Consider the following 6,027-nt stretch of genomic DNA (forward strand, 5'->3'; position numbering starts at 1 on the left):
CCAGGAGATTGCAGGACTAGAGTGGGCTGGGTTTCGGAAAATTATTTTTCTATGGGACCCTTTTTTCAAGAAGCACCTCTTGCGATTAATGTTTTACAGAACATAAGAAATAATTATATTTCCTACCCCCACCTTCCCCATGCCCCCCAGCTTTCTGTTCTTTTTACAGAACAAATCCTCAGTCTGACATGAGAGGCCCTTTGCTATCTGCTCTCCTCCTCTGTAGCCATATTTCCCACGAATTCTGTTCAAAGATGTGCTTCGGCAGCCAAATTCACCATTTCTGGAACCCATCAAGTCCATGCCTATCCTTTATTCACTAAAGAAGGCTTTATTGGGTTCGTTATGATAATAAAGGCCTAAATCTTAAGGTCCTGTCCTAGGTGTTTAAAAAAGAAATATGTAGATCTACGAGGTTCTGGGAGGCCCTTACAACTCTGAGAAACTTGATATGAACTAAGAACCAGCCTTAAGAGCTAGAGTTTATAACCAAAGGACATTTCTGAAAGCTTCCCTTTTGATGATTTTGGTTATGTACATACTTTGGTTATACAGAGGACCGATTATAGCTTCCTCCTTTAGCCACCATAGAAAAGCAAGCAAGCAAACAAATAATCTCCAGTATCTCCACAAGCTTAGTAAATCCAAATGCCTGCATGCTGAGTGGTGTGGCGTGGCCAGGGCTGGCCCGGAAGTCAGTAGGTCCTTGTAGCACCGGACACTATTCCATTCACAGCCTGTCTGTGCTGCACTTCAAAAGGTATCTTTCAGAGAGAAGATTCTCTCCCACCATCAAAGAACCTTTAGTTGGGGTTCTTCTCTGCTCCTCCTGCTGAGCTGCTTGTGGCTACTTGGTGCACATTCAAGTTCATGAAGTAGTTGGCCTTTTAACTTAAAAAAACAATTCTGAGGAATATGGGAGGCCAGCGTGGTATATAGAAACTGCCTTTCTTTCTGCCTTTTTTTTTTTTTCCCCCAGAGCTAAGCTCAAGTTTTCCCTATTAAATGGCAGGTTTTTTCCCTCAATGTAGCAAAAAAGGAGATGGTCATTGGGAGGTGGCCAAGGGGTGAAGGTGAATGATGCTGACCTCGATTTTCCAGCTTCTGTCAGCTTCCCCAGAATAAACTGGTAAAGAAAGATAGTGATCCTCCAGGCCCCACCCACAAGCGGTCACCACAGCCACACCTGCCTTCTGGGTTTCATGAAAACAGATGGAAATCAGTCATTATTGGCCTCTCTGAGTGAAAGTGGGGCTCACCTCCAAAGTCAGGTGAGAGTCAGCCTCCTGAAAACACAATTACCAAGGCAACAGGAGGAGTGTGTTGTAAGCATGCACCCCCTGCTTCTGGAATTCAGGAGCTGCTGCAGACTGCTGGGAAAAGGGGACTACAGACTCATCTTACCTTAAAGCACAGCCAGCCACAAGAGAAAGACAGACCGGGGGCCAAAATGAGTAGGTCGGCTGCCATCCCTCAGAATGCGGCCATTGGAGGAAGGCATTACAGCGTGGGGCGGTCCTGGCCTTCGCTGAACTCCTTTCCTGGAGGCTCTCTAACCTCAGAACCAAGAGAAGGGCGAAGGTCCCCGAAGTCTTGGTCCCCGTAGTCTTAATCCCAGAACCGTCTGGGCAAACACTGCTTGTTCAAATTATTCATGTATTCATTTGTCATTTAACCACTATTTATGAAGGGCCTACCCTATGCCCACTGGTACGCGGTGCTGAGGAGGCAGCCGTTAACCCGAGGGGCCGGACTCCGGCTGGGCAGCCCTGACCCACTGTGCCTCGGGAGAATGGACGGTATTACCAATTGAGGAGGAACTGATGTGCAGGAGTTAGAAATTCAAATAGATGAAAATGTAGAGCCAAATGACCTTTGAGTTGGACGGGACTGTCAAGATTATGTCTCTACTTCCTTATTTTCTGACAGCTGACGTTTCTGTTATACCCAGAAAGATGACACTTACTGACTCATGAGCAATAGCTTAAACATGGAATTATTTTTTCTAGTTCTGAATCAGCACTGATTCAAACTCTTTTCACCAGCCTTCTCTATGACCCCTTGCATTGATTTTTAAGGAATGTAATGATAATTATTCTGTAACCATAGAATAGAGGGGGAAAGGAAAGTGTTTAATTTTTATACCATACACATCCAAAGATAACTAATGTCCCTGATACCATTAATGTCATGGCTTTATCAAAATCAACGTACAAGTGATAGGAAGAGAAGAGGTAGGGAAGAAAAGAAGGAGAAAGAAATAGAAATAAAGAAAAAAGTCAGGAGCTTGCCACGGTGACTCTGTATGATTATGAGCAAAGCAAGGTTGGAATTTAATAATGCTATCTCCTGGGCCTCTCATAACCACTGTGCCAGAGGTTAGAGATCTTTCTGAAAATCGATGAGTAAAGATAACAGCCACCCATTCTCCAGATCTCAGCACCTAACTTTGAGAATGTGAAAGCCAGGTATTGTGCAACATGCTTAAAGAGGCATCAAAATTATAATAGAAAGATACGTTACATTTTCTTTATTTACATTTTGGCAATTGAGAGGATAAAAAGCCTTAGAACTGGAGGCACCCAGAAAAGCCATCTTAAAGTTGATATTTAGGGAGAAATTTATTTTATTGTGTATTTACAGATATCCAAGGAAGGCAATTCCATAGCTTCCTGGATAAATCACTCCAGTGTTTAATAGCTTCCTTAACTTTTTCTAAATCTACTTTCCTGAGTTTATTTAAGATGCTCTGGTTTTATGATCGGGAGTGTTACTCTTTTACATTTTCACAATTCAGCATTACAGTGCAACAACTGTCAATGGACAATGTGAGCCTCTCAAACAGTGAGCTTTATGTGAGTTGGCGCAGGTGAATTGGGAAGAACATAAAACACAACCTTGTTTAACTGGATCGGTGGATGAAACTTTTTTTGTCAAGAACATGTAACAGAGCTCTTGCCTTGAGCTATCCTCAGTCGCTGCATGGCCTCTTGTCAAGGCAAATTTCATGTTTCTTTTTTTTTTCATTTATTTGAAATATATTTGTTTAATGTACAAGGGTTTTTAAAACTTCTGTTGAACTAGAAAAGGCAGGAAAGTCATAGGTCTCCTATTTTTCTAGCATAGCCCTTATTTCTCAGGCTACACCAATGAAGAGAGTCACAGCCCAAGAGATTGACCCTCAAGGCCCACCCTATCTTCCTGGAGCTCCAGCTCCCTAGTTGGCCATGCTAAGGTCCCACCCCAGACTTCTTCCTCTCCTTAGTATTAGACACTTTTTCTTTTGTCTGCCCACTACCATCGCCCCCATCAGCAGAAGAGGAATCCTAATTTCCCTGTAGAGATGCTCCCCTCCCCCACCCACTGTGTGCTGTCTTGAGGGGATTGTTGACCAAAGGGGCTCTGCTCTCCTCTAGCTGAGGATGAACTCAAACCAAGCTAGGTCGAATATCTCTCTTTCCAGAGAAGGTGAAGTTTAACAGTGTGGCTCCAAGAAAGAAAAATGATCAAGGTGGTTTTCTTCTGATGTTTTATGTCTAAAGAGACAGTCCGTTGGGTCCTGCTTCCTAGATTCCCCCAAAGCGGTTTTGGTTCCTTTACTTTCAAAGACGGTTGTTCAGTTTTTCCTTTAATCCTGTAAGCTGTCCAATATCCTTCCAACAACAATGTTTCTTTAAAGTTTTTCTCGTAAAATAGTTGATTTCTGTGGCTTGCCACAGAAGAATCCTGATATATTCTCTCACAGCCTTAGGATCAATTATCCTCAGGTAGCACAAGTACCATAAGCCATGAAATTTGGCAACTCTAGAAAGACAGACAGGTTGTCCTCTGGCCATACAATTCACCTCTAGTTTCTCAAAGACCTAGAAACCCTGGCAGGCAGTGTGGTTGACTCACATTTGTTCTACTCCAGTCTCTGATACTTCTAATTACCTCTAACCCCTGGGTCTCCTGTGTAACGATTTTTGTTCTAGTTCATTTTGCCTCAAGTAGGATGTCCTCTGTTTTCAAATGACTGATACTGCAGCTCTTTTAGGTTAATAGTTATTTCTTTGGGGAATTTGGGACAAGCCTTTAGAAGTTCAGGTGAGAAGTGATTCTAAGTGGACTTGCATGTAACACGAAGGTCAGGTTTTACAGAGAGTGGCAAGACAAATCACAAAAGACCAAGACAAAAAAAAAAAAAGGTTTCTATGAGCTGAAATTAAAAGATCTCCAAAATATATTCCTTTTTTAAAAAAAAAACAACAACAAAAAAACCCTTTTCATTGTGGGAAATTTCAAACATATAAAAAAGGTAGACAACGAAAGTGTGTCCAATAGACACACTTCCCAGCTTCAGCAGCCACGAGCTCATGGCCAATTTTTTTCCACCTATACACTTACCTACTTCCAATCCTTTTTTCAGAATACATTGAAGCAAGTCTCAAACATCATATTATTCCATCCATAAATAGTTCAATATATGTGGCTCTTAAAAGGAACCATGATATTATTATCATATCTAAAAAATGAATAATTTCATAAGATCATTACGATGAGTTCAGATTTCTCTAATTGTCTGATTTTTTCCAGTTTGTGTTTGTTTGTTTTATCAAGGTCCAAATAAGGTATTATATCTGGGGTCCCCAAGACCACTCCTAAGTTTGGTCCTTCATTATAGGACTCGTGGAACTTAGCATACAGTTGTGCTCATAGCTATAACTTATTATGAAGAAGAGCTACAAAGCAAAATCAGCCAAGGGAAAAGACACATGTGGTGAAATCCAGAGGAAACCAGGAGCAAGCTTCCAAGAGTCCTTTACCAACGGAGCCACACAGGATGCACTTCATCCCTCCAACATCAAATTGTGGTAACACGTGCGAAATGTTGTTTACCAGGGAAACTCATTAGAGACTTGGTGCCCAAGGTTTTTACTTGGGTCTGGTCATGTAGGCATCTGCTATCTAGCATATACCAAAATTCCAGACTCCCAGAAGGAAAGCAGGTATTCAGCATACACCACATTGTTGTTATAGTGTATGCACAGCGAGCTATTCTTATCAGTTAGGGAATGGTGAGAAACATCCAAATCCAAGTTTCCAGATACCCGTCAAGGGCCAACCTTGCAAGCTGACCTTTCTAAGAATAGCAGCCTCAGGCCTGCTGTGTTAACTTCTTTCTTCACAGGTGCATATATTTTAAGTGGTTGATATCTCTTAAATCTCCTTTAATCTACAGCATCCCCTCCATCTTTTTTTTTCCCCTTGTAATTTATTTGTTGTCTCCCATAGTCTGGATTTCGTTTATTCTATCTCTGCAGAATTATTCGAAATGGTCCTCTGTTTTTTGTCTTTCCCATGAAATTGTAATTCTATCTATAGGCTTGAGCCAATTTAGTTTTAATTTTTAAAATTTCTTTTGTATCAAGGTAAGTAGTATCGTGTATTTCTACCACATGGTATATTACATCTGGCTGTCTCTATATTGGGATGCTACTGCCTTGGTTCTAAGCTCTATATCTATTAATTCATGCAAGGTAAAGAATGGCAGAAATCTAATTCTATTATTCCTTCTTCATTAACTAGAATGCTTCTATAAAGAGAAACTTCCCTCATCATATTTGATTACTCAATGATATAGTTTGTATAAAAGTGCTTGATTCACTATCCCCACCTTTTTCCCAAGTTTTAAATTAATGAGAATCTCTAAAATTCTCCAAAGGTGACATATTTTTGGAGTATCTTTTGAAATTATGGATTTAAATATATGTGATGATTTTCAATCCTGTTGATGCTCATTTTGTTCCATCTTTTCCCAGAGGGAGCCTATGTAGCCATTACTGGTCTTTGAGAGTTTTCTTACTTTCTTGTAAAACAAGTTATTCCAGAATCATCTTATACATTTCTTGCCCAAATCTGAAATGAACTGTTTCTCCAAAAATTTCTAATTCCTTCAAGTGAAAATTGGTATTTAGACTTTTGAGTGCTAAGAAGCCAAATTATTCTTAAATTTAAAAGAAGAGGAAGGAGGAGGAGGAGGAGGAG

Source organism: Pteropus vampyrus, unplaced genomic scaffold (genome assembly GCF_000151845.1).
Source record: "Pteropus vampyrus isolate Shadow unplaced genomic scaffold, Pvam_2.0 Scaffold269, whole genome shotgun sequence".
Taxonomy (NCBI): domain Eukaryota; kingdom Metazoa; phylum Chordata; class Mammalia; order Chiroptera; family Pteropodidae; genus Pteropus; species Pteropus vampyrus.